The 22,249-nt window shown below is 40.7% G+C and overlaps 1 pseudogene; it reads right to left on the bottom strand.

Annotated features, from left to right (window-relative positions):
- Positions 1–21,343: 21,343 nt before the first annotated feature.
- LOC100961836 lies at positions 21,344–21,825 on the bottom strand (annotated as a pseudogene).
- Positions 21,826–22,249: the final 424 nt, after the last annotated feature.

Genomic DNA, 22,249 nt, shown 5'->3' with positions numbered 1-22,249 from the left:
GACAATAGCACCCACCACTGACTTGGGATGAGTTATTCATTCTCTGAGCCCCATCTCTAAAGGAGATAGAACAATTTGCTTATATTGCTCAAGTCAGAGGATGGCACAGAGACATTGATTGTGGCTGATACTATTATATGAGAGACTCACTGAGCACCTGTCCCAACTCCCCTGCAGTTTGCCTTTCTAGATAGTTAGGAACCACATTTTCCAAGCCCCTTCACAGCTTGGTTCAACATGGAACTCAGGTTTGGTAAAGCATTTGAGCCTTTGTAGGAATGGGAAGCAGAAGTGAGCAACATGGCCAGCCTGTGGAATGAGGAGAAGTAGCCTTTTGTGGCCATGACAAATATGGAGGCATCTAGTTCCTCTGGCATGGCTGTAGTAAAGCTTTGGATGTCCAGTTCCTAGTCTCTAGCCAAGCAACAAGAACCAGTGATTCTTCCCCAGTTGTCCTAGAGTCTGTGGCTGGGCTGGCTCCTGACTGCTTTGTTCCTGGCTGTGTTTCTACACTGGGTTTTCTTCCTCTCCTTCAAATTGTGTTGTCTCCTAACATCTTCAAACAACCCCTTTCTGCTTAACCAGAGAATTGGGTTCTGTTTTTCCCAGTAAGACCCCAGATACCAATGTCATTCTTGATTCCCTCTTTCTCTGCACCCCCAAATCCACTCTATTGACAAACCCTGTTGAGGGGACCTTTCTAATCTGTCCTTGTCTCTCCTCCCCCTCTTCTGCTTTATTGGTTCAGAGATCTACTGTGTCCTGCCCAGATTCCAGCCACTGCCTCTCTTCTATAGCCTCTAGGTCGCTCTCTCTGACCCCAGAATCACCCTCAGCCCACTCTATTCTCCACACTGTCACCAGAGTTATCTTCATAAAATGTCAACACACTCGTGACATGGCCCAGCACAAACTTGCCTCCCACACACACTCTCCGGGCTTCAGCTAGGTGGGGTTACTTTCTATTGTCAAGTGTGCAGTTGTTCCTCTTATCACTGCAGTTGTGTGCAAGTTGCCTTTTCCTCCTACAACACTCTTCTCTCCTCTCACCAGGCTAACCTCCATTCATCTTTCAGGTTGTAGTCTTAGGTTAAGTATAATCTGCCCCAGTAGGCATTTCCTGACTTCTCACATTTGAGTTAGGCATCCTCGTACTTCTATAGTATCTCCAAATGTATTGTACTTGCTGTTTATTTGCCTTTGTCCTCCACCAGGCCAAAAGCCCTGTGAAGGCTGAAATTTTGTCTGTTAACTTCATTAATAATCATGCCTCCAAAATCTGGCCCACAGCCTAAAACTTTGCCGGCACTCAGTACAAAGTAGTTAAATGAAGAATGATGTCGAATGTGATGGAAAGGTCTAAAGCTTGAAGATTGAATATTGTCAAGGGTTTGGCAATCAAGAGGTTGCTGAGGACCTTATGGGGCAGTTTCAGTGGAGATGTGGCAGTGGAAGCCAGTCCTCCATGGGCGATGAGGAAGTGAAGAGATTGGTTATCATTTACCTCCCAGCACTGTTGCTGGCCAAGATGTTTCCATTAGTTAGCAGTGGGTGGGGCAGGTAATACCTGGCAGACCTATATGAAAAGGATGATGTCCCAAAGAGGGACAAGAAGGCTATAGCCTCATCTCTGGTGCTGAATTCTCCATTGTGCACAGGAGGCACTGTGCCCAGGCCTATGGAACTGTTTTGACTTTCATTTCTTTTAAAATAAGAACAAAAATTGAGGCTCGGCGCCTGTAGCTCAGTAGTTAGGGGACCAGCCACATATAAGGTGGGTTTGAACCCAGCCCTGGCCTGCCAAACAATGACAACTACAACAACAACAAAATAGCTGGGCATTCTGGCAGGCGCCTATAGTCCCAGCTACTTGGGAGTCTGAGGCAAGAGAATTGCTTAAGCCCTAGAGTTTGAGGTTGCTGTGAGCTGTGACGCCATGGCACTCTACCCAGTGAGTGAGACTCTGTCTCAAAAACAAAAATTGACTATAATCATAGTAAATCTATTCTAATGAAGGTAGTCTTGATTGTATGCATCTTTATACCAGCACCATAATAAAATATAATTTTTAATGTTTTTGGTGGAGGAAGGGATTAGGAAGGAAGGCCAAATTCCCAGGGCCCAGGGCAGATACGAATTCAGCCATGAGCAACTTTGCTGACTTTACATTTTAGTCTTGCCATTCTAGTTATGTCACACTCATTTGACATGAACTAGGTCACCCACTTTTTTCTCTCAGCCTCCAGTCCCCACCCTGGCTCTCTCATACTTCTGGGGTCGACCTGGGAAACCACATCTATGTGCTTTAATATCAAGGGGACTATGTTCTAGAAAGGTCTTGTTAGAGGCTCTGATGAGGTAAAGTTGATATTGCTTTTCATGATTTTCAGAGATACTGGGTTCAGCCTTTGGGTATGTCTGTTTCAGTTTTTGCTCAGGGTTATCAAGATCTATAGGTAAAGAAGATACCGTCTTCCTGGAACTGTTAACTCTGCCAGGGCAGCATAGTATCTGAAAACAAGAAGTGCTGACTTTGTTTTATGAGGCAGTTAGAAACTGCTTTAATGACTAGACAAACTAAAGGTGGCAGGGGCAGGGACCAAAAGGGAGACCCTGGGCAATGATTACTTCCCCTCCGAGGAAACTAAAGACCGAAGAAAGTTTATCAGAACACATTTGAACTTGCAGACTCATTTCCCAACATGGTAGCCTTGGTTCCAAATAGAGATCTAATTTGCTTTAGAGAATGCAGAGCATCAAACTGTGGGATGTCCCTTGTAAGAGTCCCAGTGTTGTACAGGAGGTAAGGTTTCTCTGCAGCTCTCAATGTGTGAGGAGGAAAGAGGTCCAGACACAGACTTTTGTCTCCTAGAGCTTTTCCTTTTGGGAACCACCTGCCGCCAACACACATAACAAAGCCACAGTTTGTGGAAGATGGAGCTAAAAATGTGCATAACCCCACACCACTCCATTCTGTGACCACAGAGCAAAGGTTTTGTCTGATCAGAGATTCTGAAGGTAGAGTTTATCATATTAAGTCATTAATTCATTCATCGCCTTTGTCCCCTTTTCAAGCCCCAGATGCTGGTGATGAAAGGATGAACTTTCCTTATAGTTCAAGTGCATCACCCATTTACTTATTTATTGTCTGTCCCTCAGTTAGACTGTAATCTCCATAAGAGCATGGATTTTGCTCTTACATTTATTGCTGTGAGTTTGGTGGATAGAAAAGTAACTAGTATTGCTAGATAAATATTTGTCACATGAATTTGCTGAATGAATAATGAATGAATGAGATTATTTCTTAATGATTCTTAATCCTGGAAGAACTGTTAATAAGAAGAGGCAATGAACTCATTCAAAACAGTTTTTATTACTATTTTTCAAGCATTTGGTTTTGAAAGAATTTATAAAGACAAGGTCAGATTAACACAGAAATACTAATACTTTCCTTAAAAAATAGCATAAATATGTAACAGGGCAATACTGAGCTCTATAGAAAGCTCTTATGAGCTCTTTGAAGAATTTAAACTTCACTTGAACTAGCAATTGTTTGAATTTATGTCTTTAGTAACTCCTAAATATAGCATTTACTAGCTAAATAATGTAATTGTCCTTTTAGTTGTTTAAAATAGTAGATCCTTGATACCAGGCTAGGTCCCTTTCTAGAAAAAATTAATTTGTTTGCAATAATGTCTGCATATGTTCAAAGCCCACTTGGCCTGTATTGACATTTCAAATGAAAATAATTTGGATTCTGAACCAAATCAAACAACTCTCCAGGATGAGCTCTGGAGTAATACAGTAGATGGAGTTTCACCTCTAGAATGGTAGGTATATAAAGTTGTTATGTGGAATGACTGTCTCCTGATGCCTGGAGTAAAGAGCCAGTCATTCTTTGAGGTCTTAGAGTATCTCTTAACCTTTTGAGTTTTCTTCCATAAATTTATGAGGACTAAAATACCCTATTGCCATTATTTGCCTATCATATAACTTCAGGAACCAGACAGATATTATGAATTAGTGAAGTGAGTGGTTATATGACAATAGGGAATTGGGGGACTGTAAACTATAGAATGCTTATGCCATCCAATATCTAGCCAGTGGCAACTTTAAGCTTTTTATTTGGAGGAATAACCATCTAGCTGGGCAAGGTTGGGGGTGGGTTGGGGAGAGAGAAATGGGGAAGATGGGATGTGGTGGTGGTGCCTAAAGCCCAGTTTTCACAGCAGCTTCTGGTAAATAAAGACAGTGCTCATTGTCCATATCAAGGAATGAGGGCAGCATCCTGATGGAAATCACAATGCCTGAAAGCCCCCCTAATCCCTGATGGGCTGCTACTCCTGGCTCAAATCCCTATTATATGCCCTGTGAGAACTTGGGCCCAGTATCTTCAGAGGAGTTGCTTTCCCTCTGGGATGTTTTCTGGTGGTGGTAGTGGTGATGGTTTAGACTGAGTGGTCAAAGTCCCATTTGATAAGGTGACATTTGGATGCAATCTTGAGGAAAGTGACAGAGTGAGTCACAAGATAATGGGGCTAATAACCTTCTAGGAAATAGAAAAGATGGCACTGCTTTGCAGTAGAAATGTGTCTGCGAGCCAGTGCATGGGCCACTGCATCTACAGAGAAAGGAATGGGGTCCAGAGTGCACAGAGCTGAGAGCAGAGGAGGAACAGAGAAAAGAGCACAGGAGAATGAACTTGTCCAGGGAAAGCACAATGAGTGCAGCATGAGGAGTTTCCAGAGAGATTTGGCCATAAGAGTGGCATGAACCAAGCTGGGTCTTAAAGGGGCTGGTGCTGTGGGAAGAATAGTTATAAAGGAGCAAGGTCAGAGCAGAGATGGCAGTTAGAGGAAGAATTTCAGTGGTGACAGTGAAACACAAGTGACAGTGACTTTAAATAGTAGTCAGTTTCTCACTCAGGCCCAGAAGTCAGAATCCATAGGTGGATAGCAACTGTTTTAGCAAGTCCTCAGAGACTCCCAAACCTTCCATCTCACTGTTTTAAGGACTCAGCCAGAGCATGGGTATAATGGAAAAGAATAAACGGGGGTGGGGGGGTGCATCTCTATGATCTAAGGAGTCATCTTTGTACCAGAAGGCAGGATGGAAGAGAAGATGAAAGGGGAGCAGCAAAGGTTACCTTCAAGCTCTCTCTCTCTTTAGGGAGTGGAGTGGGGTGGGGACAGAGTCTTACTCTGTTGCCCAGGTTAGAGTGCAATGGCATCACCCTAGATCACAGCAACCTCAAACTCGTAGGTTTAAGTGATTCTCTCTTATCTGAGGCTCCTGAGTAGCTGGGACAGGCATACTCCATAATGCCCAGCTTGAGGTCTCTCTTAAGGAATGTTTCCAGAAACCTATAGACATTTCTGCTTGCATCCTCTTGGCTACATCAAGCTGCAAGAAATTTTCTAGGTACTTGGCAGACTGGGTACCCAGATAAATATTTTATGAGTATAGAAGGAGAGGACAAAGATAATGAGAAGGGCTGAGTAGTGTTGGCCACGGGATACTATGTATTGCAGTCATCTGGGTGAGAGATTATGGTGATGGGGGTCTTGAGAAATAGTCAGAATATGAAGACAGCTTGATGCAGAGGCAAGAGGATATGCTGATGCACTGGGTATATGGTGCCAGAAAGAGAGAATAGTCTAGAGGGATGAAGGTCTTGGCTTAGACAACTGAAAAAATGGAGCTACTTTTATTGAACAGGCTTGAGGGTAAAAATAATCAGCAGTTGGATTTTCAGGGAATGTGAATTTCAAAGTCACAATGAGACGTCCAAGCAGAAATGTCAAGAAGGCAGTTGGGTACATAATCCCAGAGTTAGAGAGAGACATCTGGCTTAGAAATAGAAATTTGGAATCCATCTGCATAAACTTGGTATTAAAAATTACAAAATTTGATAAAGTCATCAAGAGAATGAATGTAGATAGGGAAGAATCAGCATATGGGACTGAGCTTAGGGCATTCCAAGATTGAAGGTTGAGGAGAAGAGGGAGAGGGAACAACAAGGCAGGCAAAAAACAAGAAAGAAGGGTCCCTGGAAGCCAAGAGAATAGTGTATTTCAAGAGGAAGTGAGCAATACGCTGTATCAAATGCTACAGACAGGTTAAGATGAAGATTAATAATTGACCATCAGATTTGGTAACATGAAGATCACTAGTGATCTTGACACAAGTTGTTTCAGTGAAATGGTGAGGAGGAAAGCCTGCCCTCACTCAAGAAAGAATGATGTTAGAGAAGAAAGAGTGAATATAGATAATTATTTTCAGTAATATATCTATAAGAGCTAGCAAAGAAATGGGAAAGTTGGAAGGTAATGATCTGTGAAATCAAGATTTTTTAAAAGATGGAATGTATTGCAAGATGTTCTGTGTATTGATGGGAAAGATCCAGCGTAGAAAGAAATTTGATGATGCAGGAATAGAGAGGAGATAATTATTGGAGTAAGTCCTTGAGTAGATGAGAGGAAATGGTGCCCAGTGCACATATGGAGGTTTTGGCTTTCGAAAGGAGCACAGACAACTCACCCAGGAGGGAAGGCAAATTACACAGGAACAGATGCAGGTAGGCAGCAGAGGAGGTGGTGAGAACCAATGGAAAATTTCCCTTGATTACTTCTATTTTCTTATTGAAGTGGAATTCAAACTCATCAGCTGAGAATGAGGAGGAGGGGAGAGGAACTAGAGATGTGGGGAGAAAAAAGAAAGTATGAAACAGCTGTGTAAGAGACTGGATGAATGAATGAACTATGTAAATGTAGTGAGATTGCTGGGCAGAACTATGGACTTACTTTGCATCAGTCATGAATTTAAAGTGAAACTAGCTGCAGGAAGCTGTGAATGTGGGAGTAGATGGAATTGGATGAAACCAGAGCTGGGGTTTTGCCAAGAGAGTATAGCAGGAGGGTGGGGGAAGAGAGGAGAGGAGATAAAAGGAGGGGAGGAAAGAGGAGCATGAAAGAAGACATTAAGAGTATATTTATTCCAGGTAGTCATAAGAAGGGACCATGTGATCTAATCTGGCCAAGAGGATAGTGAGGGACAGTATAAAAGTCTCAGATTCAAAGGGTCAATTGTAGCAATTCCTGTAAAACTCAGTAAATTCTGCAAAAATAGGTATTGCTACTTTTTACAATAATATATTAGAGTATGTTAAACTGTAGTTAAAATAAAAGTGAAATTTCAATGGCTTAGAAAAACAAAGAGTCATTATAATAGGATAGGATTGATGGCAGCTATCCTCCACAGTCATTTAGAAACCCAGGTTAAGGAAGGCTCTGCCTTCCTCAATACATGACAACTAGAGGTCATCCAAAGCTTTGCTACATTAATCAGCCAGTAGGAGGAAAGGACATACTGGACAAGTGTGAGAGGCTTTTATGGGCCAAGCATAGAAATGGTACGTATTTCTGCAATCCTATTTCTTTTCTTTTCTTTTCTTTTTCTTTTTGAGACAGAGTCTCAAGCTGCCACCTTGGGTAGTAGAGTGCTGTGGCATCATAGCTCACAGCAACCTCCAACTATTGGGCTCAAGTGATCCTCTTGCCTCATTTTTCTATTTTTAGTAGAAATGGGTTTTTGTTTTTCCTCAGATTGGTCTTGAACTTGTGAGCTCAAGCAAACCACCAGTCTCGGCCTCCCAGAGTGTTAGAATTATAGGTGTGAGCCACCGCACCCATCTGCAATCATATTTTAATGAAAAAAACTTAAGTCACTTCACTGCAAGGGAGATCTAGCTGGGTGCCCAGAAAGAAAGGGAGAATAGATTTTTGTTTTATAGCCTTCAATTTATATCGTAGTTAGCCTACTTGGCCACCATCACCCCTTACTTAAAATATACTCACATAATGTATGTATTTCTCAGGGGAGAAACTCCAAATTGTATCTAGTTTTTGCATCTATCTTAAAGTCTAGGTGGTCTGGGTGATGCATGGGCTTCTTTTGAAAGTCCAGATATGGTTTCTAAAGGCCCAGAATCCTTTTACTAAAAGACAAGTTATCTGTGCTCCATCTACCCATCCGAAATGCAAAAGTGGACAGACTGACCACAATAAAATCTCCCAAGGCAGTCCCTGGTTCAGAGCAATGATAGGATTCTGTTGAGTAGATATTGCAAAGACCCACAAGTCTTAAGAGAAAATGTCTTGCTAAACCCCGGGACTGTCTTCTGCAAGGAACTTTATTGCCCATTTTCTTCTGTGGCTCTACTTCACTACAGAATAATGCTTATCCATTATTCTACATGGCCACATATGAGATGACTATGGGGAAGTATATTATTAGGAGTCGTATGTCTTTCATAGCCCACTTTCTGCTGTTGCATGGAGGTAATTTTACAGATTCAATCTTGCGGTTTCTTGGGCTTTATAGTTTTCTCAAACACTTAGTGGGGGGCTCTGATCTATTTATTTTCAGTTTCTTGTGTTAGTAAATAAATCCAAATTCTTTTCTAGACCTGTTTCAAAGTTTGTCTTCTTTGATCAGTACATCTACCTCACCATCAAGGAATCTATATTGAAATATGAAACAGGCTTGGGTGTTGAGAAAACATCACTTTATGGCTGGGCTGAGTTTCCTTTTTTTGACCTACAAATCTTATCTTCTAGTATCTGAAGCATAGAAATTATCAGTTTTTTTCCAGTCCCAAGAAGCCTTGAAAATTTTTTTACAGTTCCAGCTGGCTGACTATGCAATTCTTGCCTGAGTTCATCTCTTTCTTATAGTACTTGGCTAAAAACAACAAATAGTAGCCAACACACACCAGTATTCTGATTGTCTCCAGTTTATCCAAGGGCCATAGATTCAATTAGTTCTTGGTCTGCCTTCCAAGTTAATCATAGATGATAATTTTTAAACATGTTTTTAAAATAACACTTTTATTTTAAAAGTGTTTTAAGATAAAACAGGGCTCTGGCTTTTAAGCCTTTGATGTCCATTTTCTTCCTGGCTTTAGTCTGAACACTGAGTCAATACCATCTATTGCTGAGGTTAGACTTGTGACCTAAGATGTAATCAATTTTGGAGGCTATTCCATGGGCTTCTGAGAAGAATGTGTACTGAGTTTTGTGAGGATGAAATGTTGTGTAGATGTGTGTTAAATTCAATTGTTGTATGGTGAAGTATAAGTCCAAAATTTCTTTGCTTAGTTTCTTAATGGAGGATCTATCCAACACTGCCAAAGGGGTGTTAAAATCTCCAACTATTATGCTGTTGGAAGATATTAAATTGCTCATGTCTGTTAAGGTCTCCCTTATAAATTGAGGAACATTCTGGTTGGGCACATAAATGTTAATAATTGACATTTCATCATGTTGAGTGTTTCCCTTAACAAATATGAAGTGACCATCCTTGTTTTTCCTTACCTTTGTTGGCTTAAAGCCTAGTGTATCTGCAAATAAAATTGCCACCCCTGCTTTTTTTCTGATTTTCATTTGCCTGGATTACAGATGCCCATCCCTTCACCCTGAGTCTATAGTTATCCTTTAAGGCAAGACGAGATTCTTGTATGCAGCAGATATCTGGCCTGAGTTTTTGTATTCAGTCAGCTAACTGGTGCCTTTTAAGAGGACTGTTTAAGCTGTTCACATTAATTGAGAGTATTGATAAGCCTGGTAATATTTTGGGTGTCAAGTTTTTTGAAAGTCCAGTGGACATTTTGAATCTTTTCACCACTGTGGAAATTGGGTTTTGGTCAAGAATTTCAGAGTGAGTTTACTTTGGTGGGTAGAGCATTGTTCTGGTCATTATGGAGGATGGGTTTGAGGATATCCTCAAGAGCTGGTTTGGTTATGGCGAGTTTCTTCAATGTGTGTATGTCATTAAAGTAATTAACTTCTCCATCATAAATGAAGCTCAATTTAGCTAGATACAAGATCCTGGGCTGAAAGTTGTTCTGTTTTAAGAGATTGAAGGTTGATGACCATCCTCTTCTAGCTTGAAAAGTTTCAGCAGAAAGATCTGCATTCTAATATTCTTCCCCTTGTAGGTTATGATTTTCTTATGTCTGGCTGCTTGCAGGATTTTCTCCTTCATATTAACTTTGGTGAAGTTAATTACAGTGTGTCTAGAAGATGCTTTATTTGGGTTGAGTCATGCTGGGGTTCTGAAACTGTCTGCTATCTGAATTTCAGTATCTCTTGCCATGCTTGGGAAGTTCTCCTCAATTATCTCTTAATTATCTGTGCCTTTCGAATTATCCTCTTCTCCTTCAGGGATTCCTATGAGGCGGATATTTGCTCTTTTGGAATGGTCCCACAATTCTCTCAGGGAATGATCCATTTTTGCTCTCTACTTCTCTTCTTCTTTGAGCATTTGGGAGCATTCAAAAGCTTTGTCTTCAGTGTCAGAGATCCTTTCTTCTGCCTGCTGCATTCTGTTACTGAAGGAGTCTACTATATTTCTCAGATCTTTAAGGGCTGTAAGTTCTTGCTCCAATGTGTCAAAATTGGTGCTCTTTGGTGATTTTATCTTTGAATTCACTGAATTCTTGAGACAACTTTTGAATTGCTCCTTGAATTTCTAATTCCATCTTTACCTCCATTCTGTTAATCTTATTTGCAATCCAAATTCTGAATTTGATTGCTGGCATCTCAGCCATTTGTTTATGAATGAGATCTTCTGTTGTGTCTCCTTTGTTATTCCTTGGGAGAGTTGATCTACTGTGATTATTCATGTTGCCAGAGTTTTTCTGCTGATTCTGCCCCATGATTATTTTTCACCATTTGGCTGGAGAAGCTGGAAAGGTGAAATTGAATTGAGGGCTCCTGGAGTTGTAATTAACCAACCCTTTACCAAAGAACTGGGACTGATGATTGCAGCTTTTCCCTTAGAGCTTTACAAAGGTCCCATTCAGAACTACTGCCTGAAACTCTGGGCACCTGCTTGGTGTGGTAGGGCTAGATGGCGCTGACCAGTATACAGCTAGTCTCTGTCTAATCCTAGTGAATCAGTGGCTTTGGGCTGAAATCTCAGTTGTGGAGATATGCAAGCAATTAAGACACCACCACTCCCCCCCACCCCACACACACAGGCTACAACTGGAAGGGGAGAATCCCACACTCCCCCAACAACACAGCCAGGATACAACCTTGCTGGGTCCCTGGGTGATTGGCCCAGGTCAAGAGTTCCAAACCAATTGTTCTGGTGGACACAAACACTGATTAGGTGGGAGAGTTCAAAAGTTGCTGGTCTGGGGGCCTCAGGGGTCACAGGAGCCAGGTAGGAGTTGCAGGCCATGGGCTGTGGGTCTCAGGAGCCAAAGGGCAGAGTCACCAAGTATGGGCTGCATGGGTCACAGGGGCCAGGCAGGGAGCAGGGCCGAGTTGCCAGTGGTGGGCCGTATGGGTTGCAGGAACTGGGCAGCAGTTGCCAGTGGTGGGCCATGGGTCACAGGGGCTGGGCAGGAGTCACTAGCCATGGGTCTCAGGAGCCAGGCAGGGAGTCAGAGGGTGGCGTCTCCAGCCATGGGCCACAGGGGCCAGGCGGAAGTCACTGCCATGGCCACAGGTTGCAGGAGCCCAGCAGGGAGCCAAGCCACCTACTGTGGGCTGCTAAGCCAGGGAGCTGGTGAGCCGCCGTCACTGGTAGTCAGTAGCGCAGGACCTGAGCTATGCTCTTTCCAACATGGGGCAAGCCTCTCTCCCCTTATGACTCCCTGCCTCTATTAAACTTACAGTTTTGATGCAACTATCCCACAGCTCATGAGGTGCCCTGCCCTAGCAAAAATCTTCCAAATGCTAGGGATTTTACAGGGGGTCTTTCCAGACCACCAGGAGAGCAGGTAGAGGTGGATTGGGAGTTCAGAAAGGTAGGGAGAATATTAGATCAACTTTTGGCCCAGGCAAGAGACTGCCTGGGCTTGCAGCAGTATCTCTCTGTGGAGGGAGTCCTGACCCTCAGTTGTTCTCTCCCCTTTGGTGAAACAAAAGGTTCTCTGTTCTCTACTCACCTCAAGCTGCTCTACTGGGGGCAGGGTGGGAAGGGGGAAGGATTCCCATCCTCTTTGGGATGGGTTTTGTACCTGAAATTTGTTTCCTTGGAGTCCCAGCTTTTCGCAGCAGGGATGATGTGAACCTAGCATCCTCTCTCTCAGCTCAGCTCCTGATCTTCTGCTTAATTGGGTTATTTCTGGCCATTATTTCTCTGACTAGATGGAGCCCTCTGCTTAAAGCTGGCTTTAGTCATCCATCTTGCCTCCCTCCCACCTTTCATCTTAATATACACTTCAGAATTAAAAGATAATGCCTTGCTTATGACACAAATTAAGGTTGGTTTTAACCTGTCTATCCTTTTGAATAAAGCAATTATTTCTCCTTGAATATATAATTGGACTCAAACAATGGTATCCCTCTTATGCTGTTATTTATATTACATAGCTCATAATTTGGGAAATACACTAATGGCCATTATGATTCCTTTTCTGGCCCTGAGGTCAGATTACACTCTGTGAGGAGAGGTGGGAGTTTTCTTTAAAGGAATGAATTTTCCCACTGTAAATCATTCCAGGGTAGGGGAAAATAAATGAGCTTTATTCTTGGGAGGAGGTAGACTCTCTTAGTAATATGAAAGAGTGGGGAGACTGGAAGTTTTAAGTAGTTTAGGGATCAGGTTGTCTGGTTCTAACATAGTATTTTTCTCCTAAAACCCAGCAAGAGCTAGACAAAAATGCTAAGATCAGATTTTTTGTTTTGAGTGGTAGTACTATTATTCCCTAAAGCACTTAATATTTTTAAAAACTTTTTTCATTAAAAAATTGAAACACAGATAACAGAGAATTTCATGACACACAAAATTATACTTTAATAAATTATTATAAAGCAAATGTTTTTGTAACCTTCACCAGGTCAAGGAATACAAATTTTCTAACTTCCCAAGAAGCTCTCCACGTGTTAGGACCTTCTTCTGTAACAGAAACCACTATCTTTATTTTTTATTGCAATCATTTCCCTTTCTAAAGAAATAGTTGTACCACCCAATGTGCATCCATAAACAACCATAGTTTAATTTGATCTATTTTTAAATTTGTCTTTTAGTCTAAATATTTTTCCATACCCCTTTTATCCCTTATAAAGTGTTTGTTGAAGAGTTTTTCGTCCTAGAGTCTCATGATCTCGGTTTTGCTGATTGTATCATCATGGTGTGGTTTAGTATGCTCCTCTACTCTCTGTATTAACTGTAAATTGGTGGTTGGATCAGATTCAGGTTTGTTCATGTATCTTGGCAAGACTGTGGGTGTCACGGTGTTCTTTCTTCAAGAGGCACAGACTGGTTGCCTCTCGTTTTGTGACCTTAGCAGCTATTACTGCTCCATGTTTGGATCTATAAATTGAATAGGGGCTTTTTAGTTTATCTGCTGGGATCTTTCTATGAGGAGTCATTTCCCCTTATCTACTATTTAGTTACTGAGATAAAATTCCTATGAGAAAGACAGAGTGTTTGATGCTGTTTTCTTTGTTAGTTTTCAAGATGAGTTGGTTTCCCAAATCTTTCATCAAATATGATGAATTATTTCTTAAGGCTCACTATGAACTAGTGGACTTAAATGTATTTGATATATATAGCAGTCCACTGCAGTTAACATCCTTTTTGAAACTCAAATTGCCCCATTTGGGGTCACAGGGAGTCTCTTCAAGTTGGTACTTTTTGACTAACCTTTATGGTATGAAAACATGACCATCCTGTCTATTTCCTGCTGTTCTTCCCAAACTAGTCATATTGCCAAGAAGCTCTCATTGAAAATCATATTCTGGGTGCTAACTCATGGTATTGGGTTGGTTTTTTGTTTCCAGAAATTTTTAATGGACAAGTGTAGGATCAACCCAAAGATATCCTAGTACTTATATTCTGATCTTGAAATGAGAACTTCTTGAATACACATGGGTACAGTACATACACACACATATATATTCATAAATGTAAATTGAATGGTAACCTCATCTAATTCAACTTTAGGACAACTGAGTTTTTACTTAACCTCTTCTAACTTAATCTGTGCTTTTCTTCTTCCATCTAAGATTCCTGGTTTTCAACAAGACAGTGGATGGTAGTATAACATTAGGCCTCAATTACACATTTATTTTATCCTATATTACATAAACAATGGTTGACTCACAATAGTAATATCAATGCTACCTCAACATAGGATTACTGAAAAGAATTTTTAAAATTTTGTATATGCTCTTCCCATGTTCCCCCATTTTTTTAGTTACACTGTAACTATATTACTAGCATACATTACAATCTTGCCTTTTAAACTTTCTTTTCAACTTAATTCTATCAGTAATCATGTTTTTAATGCTCGTTACAAGTACTCATGCTGATGTCTCTTTACTTTGAGTGTTTACAGCTTGTTCTTGAATAAAGAAAAGGGTTAAGGAAAAATATTCTCAGAATTCTAAGATATTGATAATGGTTTATCTAGAGCTTTTAATCTTGAAAGTCAGTTCGGCTGGTTGTAAAAGCTTTGACTCACATTCTTTTTCCTTAGGTATCTTAAATATATTATCTAATTATCTTCAGGAATAGAGCATTGTTCTTCAAAAGGTTGGTGACAGTCTAGTATTCTCTTCATTGTGAGCTACTATCATCTTCTTTAGATGCTCATCAATAAGTTTTGTTAAATACTTGAGCCTCTTCTTAGCTTTACCTTGGGAATTAAGAGAGAGTTTTGTGTCCCATGTTGGAGGGCAGCTGTGAGGAATATGAAATGCATTATGAGGTGGTGAGAGGGGTCCGACTTGTCTTTGCTGGAGCAGTGTTTCTGAGCATGATGAACTCCAGGAGCCAGTGAAGGAGAATACCAGCAGGAGTCACTTACATTGACACACTTCTTAGGGACTCCAAAAAACTTACTATGAAACCCTGGGTACGTTTCTGATAGTCCATGCAATGGGCCTAGCAATTCTTATATTTTGAATACAAAGTAAGTAAAATATTTTCTGGTTACAGGCTGCTGAATCTGATAATATATTGGGCAAATTGTGAAAAGTTTTTAGCAAAGTGACTGGAAATAAATGCAAATATACTTCCTATGTACCAGCATCAACTAGCTAGAATATATAATAAAATTCGCAATAGTGACCAAAACATTCTTTTCATAAAAACAATCAGAGATTTCTGATTCTAGAAAGCTGGTGTACCAAGTTAACATAAAAACTTGCATAACATGTAGAAATGCAGGATGCTATCTATAATATACAGGAATTATAAAAAACATCTTACTGAATTCACATGGAAGAAAGAAAATCTATAGGTACGAGAAATAAATAAGGAAAGAAAAACGGAACTATAGGTCTAGATGATGTTATACACATGTTTTAGCAATTCTTCAAAGGACAAATACTTCCCTTATGCAAATTGGTTTAGTAAATAGAAAACAAAGCAAAAAAATCTTCATCTCATTTTATGCCGTATAATCTCTATGTATGCAGAAAAAGCATTTAGTAAAATCCAATAGATATTCATAATAGAAACTTACGACAATTTTTTTTAACCTGAGTAAGAAAATAATAAAAACTCTTAGAACAAATGTTGTATTTAATAGTGTGAGACCTGGTAAGGGTATTTGCCATACCAATTTTATTCAATGTTATTATTCTGAAAGTCAGAATTAGCACAATAATATACAAAATAGACAAAAGTTAAAAGGACAGGTAAAGAAAAATGAAATTGTCATTATTTGTAAGCAAAATTAATGTCTACATAGAAAATCTAAGCAAGCTCAAAGACAAATAATGAGAATTAATAAGAGAGTTTACCAAATTTGCTAGATACTAGACTGCCTTCTGAAAAATAAATTAATTTCTATATATCAACAACAAGCATCTAAAAGATAACTTTCATAAAAATACCACTTATAGTGTCAAAAATCCATAAATTACCTAGGACAGTAATAGAGATGCCTAATGTCTTTATGAAAAATATTATAAAACCTGACTGAAGGGCATACAAGATTTATACAAAAGAGAAACATATGCTCAGGTATTGAATGAAAAGTCAGAAATATGTAAATCTCCCCAGGTTTAGCTATAAAATTCAGTGTAATACCAATTAAAATCAATAGGGTTTATTTACAGAAGTTGATCTTAAAATTCCAATGGAAATGAAAAGGATCAAGAATAACAAAGATAATTTTGAAGAAGAAAAATTAGTAAGGGGAAAAGAGCTCTCCTTACCAGATACAAATATTTATTAGGTCAATCTATGTAATAATTAACACAGAATGGTTATGGTACATATATAGACGTAAAAGTCTAATTAGAGAGAATACAAAGCATAGATACAGACCTATGTATCTACTAAAATTCAGAATTACATTTATGAGAAAAGTATTGCATAGTAAAAGGGATGCCAACTAATCAATAAATGATGCCAAAAATGGGCTTTCCATGTGGAAAAATATGACATCTAAAAATATAAATTAGATTGCATTAAACTATAAATTGGATTGCTACCACATACCTCTCAATAAAATGAATATTAGACCAGGTAATGAGTGGTTAGCACACACTCTCCAACCCGATGAAGTGTGGCATGCTCATCACCTATATGATGAGTTATAATTGACAACGTGAAGAAATAGGGGAAGGAAGGTCCTTGGCTGAAGGACCAACATTTGACCTGAAGCAGAAAGAAGCAAGATATGGAGAGAAGACCAGAGTGACTGAGCCTTCATTATACTCCCTTCACTCTGGAATCTCTGGAATGGGAGTAAGTGGCCAGAGCTGAGATGTGAAAAACTCTGGTTGGCCATGTTTAGAATCTGTCCTAAGAGCAGTGGAAGCCAGAAGAGCTTTCAGTGGGACAAGTACTGAGCAGATTTTTAAAAGATCCCTCTACCTGCTGTGTGAGAAATGATTAGAAGGGCAGGTGTGGATATGGAAAGACCACACGGTTGCCTATATTAGTCATCCAGGGGCTCAGCCTATGGATGTGGCTGTGGTGTCATGGAGGAATCTGACATTTTAAAATAGGAAATGGTCTCATGAGTAAAAATGTACAGTCATTTTTTGGTATCTGTGGAGGTTTGGTTCTGAGATACCAAAATCTATGGATGCTCAAGTGTCTGATGTCAAAATGGTGTAGTATTTGCATATAACCCACATACATCCTTCCATATACAATAGAACCTGTATAAATTGACCATCCCAGGGGCTGTAACAAACTGGTTAACATATAGAGGTGGTCAACATAAAGAACTAGGCCTTCTATACTGATACGTACACGTGGTTCATGTCCTGTCTATGAAAATTAGGTCAGCTTAAGGAGGTAGTCAGTGTAGGGAGGTTCTACTGTACTTTATTTATAGTACCTAACACAATGTAAATACCACGTAAATAGTTGTTATACTGTATTATTTAGGAAATAATGGCAAGAAAACAAAGTCTGTATGTGATCAGTACAAATGGAGTCATTCAGTTTTTTAAATATTTAAAAAATATTCAATTTATGGGTGTGAATTGCTGATTATATTTTGTCTGTAGCTCTTCCTCAATCTCAGACAGGAAGGCTAAACCCCCCAAAGAAAGGAACCTTTAAAAAATTACTGAGGCCAACACAAATGGCTGGCTTTTTTATATTTGGGAGCAAAACAATCAGGGAAAGGGTGAAATGGGGGGGACATGGAGAGAATATCAGAATCACTGAGAAAGCTTGGTTCAAATTATAGACATTGTGTCACTTCAACTCTCCTAGACAGCAAAAATTGTATATAAAATAAAATCTTGGCCCTAATTTTGGGACATTAGGTAGATTACTGAGAACGTAATACCATAGGATATAAAAATCCAACCACTTGTTTTGGCTTAGTACTTCGAAGAAAACGCATACTGACCTTCCTGGGACATGGTAGAAAAGATGTTGCACAAAGAAAGACTGAGCTCGTCACAACCCTCAAGAAAATATTGGCTCCACTGGGTGATTCCTCCTGATCCATAAAGAAGTACAGGGTGGAAGGAAGGAAGGTGGTGACATTCCAAGTCAGGGACAGCTGCAAGGGTAGAAGGCTAAGCAGGTGTGAAGAACCACAGCTTGGGCCACCAGAACCCCCCAGCAACATCATGTTGAAATGCAGGGTGTGGGTCTTTATCATTTTTCCAGCATCATGTGAACTCAGGAATTGTGTGTGATCCAATGGAGTAAGGGAAGGACCCAGAAGTGACAGATGCAGCAAAAGTTCATAGGCTGGGAAAGCTTTCCTAAAGAAAGCACTGTGTCCTCACTGCCCCTAGTCCTACTGAGAATCATGGCTCTAAAACTTCTGGGGTCTCTTTCTTAAGATGACCCTTGTTTGCAGGTTCTGAGTTATCCCAGATTTTTTCTAGTAACTTTGGAATGGCTTACATTCATTACTGCATAGTCATCCAGATGAGACAGCTGAGAATTTGGCCAAGGTCACACAGCGAGAGTAGAGTGTCTGCCTCCCACCCCATTACTATATCCATCACACACTTCCATTTCATAAACAGCAGCACACTATTTCTAACCTCCCACTGTGAAATGCCAACTGCTTCTCATTCTGCGTTCGACTTCAGTCTGCATAAAAGATCATGACTGTGCCCCTGGAGAAGTTTAGCAGGGTGAATTTTTTAACTTTCAGCCTCTCTACTGCCTTCACCTGTATTCCTTCAGCTCTCACCAGGGAATTTGAGTTTCAAGGAATGAGTGAAATAAACACCGCAGAGCTATTACCTCATGTTACATTGATCTGGGAATAAACATTTATAGACTTTATGATGCTCCTGGCAGGGGCAACAGCTTGTTTTTAAGAAACATTGTTTCTAGAAAAGGATATTGAAAGGAGAAACAACTTACTTTTGTTTTGATTTAAAAAACTAGACACATTTAAAATGTATCAGCGTGTGACCTTATTCATGTGTGTCTCCTGGTCCTTTCTTAGAAAACAATTCCATGTGGCACCAGTCATTCATACATAGACCAGCACAGGTGTTTCCCAAAGTAACTCTCAGGGAATTCTGGTTCTTTGAGATATTCATAAGAACAGACACAAGAGTTGCAGTCTAGACCTCCCCTCTTGGAATATCACCATGCTCCTTAGCATATTAAAGGTTTTAGAAGTCTTTTCATGTAGGCTATTTCCTAAACGTCTTTGATCATGGAATCCTTGTTAGTTTTTATTTTATGTTTCATTTAACCTCCTTAGCACTCAAGTTCCACAGAACAGTCTTGGGAAGTCCTGGTTTACGAGTACCCTCTAAGAGTTTAATGCAAAGAGTGGCACTTTTGGTCATAAAAGCTCTCTGTAGAACCTTTAACTGTGAACCTATGGCCTAGGCTCTGACATCAGCAAGTTCTCTTCTGTCACAGTGTGACAATCTCTTCCTATTATTTTTCAACTCCTACAGTATTCCCAGTGCATATTAGCCATCACCATGGCTGAGATTCAACTTCACAGAGACATTCCTGAACTTCCAGCCCCAGCTTTGTACTGTGCATGTCACTCAGGCGGAAACCTTACTATTAAACAGCTGCGTCTGTAAGAAATCCTAACCATAGGCTCAGGGAGTTCAGGACATGCAAGATTTGGAGGCTCACAGCAGGTTGCTCTGCCCTTTCCCCTTTCCTAGCCCTCTTTTTTGCATTTTCTCCCCTGATCTCTCAAAGATATCAGATCCCTCTCCTGTCATATGTACAGTTTTGGGAACCACCATTCTTGAGCAGGCCTTTGAGGACTCACCGCTGACAGCATACAGCTCATCAAAGCATTTCTGCCAAACTGATGGAATGAACAGTGAAGAAGAGTCCGGACTACATTTCCCCATGTCATTGTTACTTACTGCATATGTCTGCAAAAACAGGGAGGATGACAATAATAGTGTTTGCTCTACGTAAATTCCCCGATCCCTCTCTCTTTTGGTCTAGAAGTATAGTAATCAACCCTGGCTGCGTATTACAACCTTGTAAGTAGCTTTTAAAATACAGCTATCTGGGTCCTGATTCTGATTTGAAGGATGGCGTCAATGCGTCAAATTTTTAGCATCCAAGCAGTTCAGTTGTGCACATCACAGTACAGTGAAGGAGCTCAGGAAACTTTACCACAAAATCCGTGGTGTTTTGAACTGGGGCCCTTAGAGATCAAAAAGCACTGGAAGGGGCTTTCCCTTTATCTGCATAAATCAGACTGACTGATCAAGAGATCAAAGAGGGTAACTAACTTCCCTTCTTCTTCCTGTTATGGCAATGTATTGCAGGAAGGAGGATCAAGAATGCAACCAGACCTGACCCAAATCATTTACATATAATACCTGCCTCTCAGGTTCATTTAACTTGCTCAGTTTAATTTTCAAAGAGAATCATTTACAGATCGGTCTGTCTCCCCCATCCGTTTGTCCTCCCTAGCACCATATGTCACCCTAAACAGAAGTACTTCTTTCCCTTACCTCCCCCTCCTCTCCAAAAGGACAGGTAGAAAAATATTTAGATTTCACTAGGCTAATCTGTGGTTCTCTCCATGTGCATGGTAAAAATAGACCTTTCTCTTATTAATCTGCTTTAATCGTGAGTTGATCTTTCAGCAAACTTTCCAGGGGAAGTTTCTCCTCTCCTCTACAATAATATCACTGATTTAGAACATAGAGTCAAGGAAGGTAGAAAATGCCATCAATGATCAAATCATCAGAAATAGGAAACACTTAAGCATTCCACCGAGAATTAATACACCTGGTCACCCAGGCACCTTCTCTGCAATTCACCTGATCACTTAACAATTCTTCAGATACAGATTTCCTTCCAGATGCTCAGAAGAATGTGACACCATAGTAATTTGTCCCTGCTCCTGCCCATTAAAAGCCAACCCTTTCTGAGACTGGGAAAATAAACCTACAACATTTAGACACCTTACTGATACCTGTTACTAAAATTATGTTACACTTAAAAATCACAGCTGGGGATGGATATTCAATCGGCTCCCATGGGCCCTGTCCAGAGCACCAGTACTAGCTTGCTACTTGCAGGCAGCTGGTACAATTTGCTTATCTTAGATATGTGAGAAAGCAGAGTCTAGGAGATATTATTTTTAAAAAAAATTTTTTTTTTTTTTTGTTTTGAGGAACAAAACCAGGTTTATTCCTCAGCGTCAAACTGTAAAAGGTGCAGGATTGAGGCAAGGGGACTGAGGAAGTTGGTGACCATATGTTCTTGGTCATCACTGGATTCTGGAACCGGGACCTACCTCGTGGGCCAGGCCCTTACCAAAGTTCTAGGCTGCCTGGCAATGGGAGCAGGGTCCTCTTCCCCACGGTGCAGCTGCAGGGTCACCTGCACGGTTTGAGCATGGGTGGGGCTGCAATATTGACCTCTGCTGGGGCTGGTACCTTTAGGAAGGCGTCGTAGCAGAAGAGGCAGCTGCCCCCTTCTTCTCGGCTGGGGCTTTCGGCAAGGCCAGCTTCTTGGGCAGGCTGCTGCTGGCTTTCATCACCACATCATGTTCAGTCTTCTTCCGGATCCCGACTTACTTCCAGGGTCTTCTCGAGCTTCTGCTGCTGCACAATGCACGCCTTCTTGGGAGCGATAACACGACCTCCGGTCAGAGGCTGCCGCATTCTTACTCTTTGCGGGTTTGTGAGCCTGGAACTTGAGCTGCCCTAGCACCTCCACTGGGCACTCACGGGAAGAGGCGGTACTGTGAGAATCCTACCCGGAAGGCATGTTGGGATCCTAGCAGACTATTAATGAAGGTGACTGCGGTAGCACCTAAAGTCAGGTAGTAATGGGGCAATAGTGGCCAAGGCAGCCCAGTTAGACAGGAGGTCAAGCAGTCCTACATCTTATTCCAAACTTGCTGTTCTGAAGTGTCATGCCAGATCCCCACTTCTGCCTCAGGAGTGGAGGTCATGCAATGGCATCCCTTAAGTCAGATGCTTTGCAATATGACACTAGTTCTCCTTGAGATCCACTCCTCATTACCTCCAGGCCAATAACCAGAGTCAGGGATCAGCACAATCTGATCAGGGAAATAACACCTCAATTCCAAAGGATTTTCAGGACATGGTGAACACATTAGGAAGTAGATCTAAAGGGTTGTATTGGCCTTGTACGGGACAGCAGATACAAAACTGGGTAGAGGGCATTTATTGACAAGGAAGAGGTCATTTACGACTTGGGTTCAGTACACCAGAAACATCCTAAGATGATTCTAAAAATATGTTTAGATGGTTCCTTAAAGCTTGTACAGGGTGATGCCTTCAGTGAATTAGAGGAGATGCTAGGATTTTCTTAGTAT

This window comes from Otolemur garnettii, unplaced genomic scaffold (genome assembly GCF_000181295.1).
Source record: "Otolemur garnettii isolate 467f Iridium unplaced genomic scaffold, OtoGar3 scaffold00020, whole genome shotgun sequence".
Taxonomy (NCBI): Eukaryota; Metazoa; Chordata; class Mammalia; order Primates; family Galagidae; genus Otolemur; species Otolemur garnettii.
This window is presented reverse-complemented; position numbering and strand designations above follow the sequence as displayed.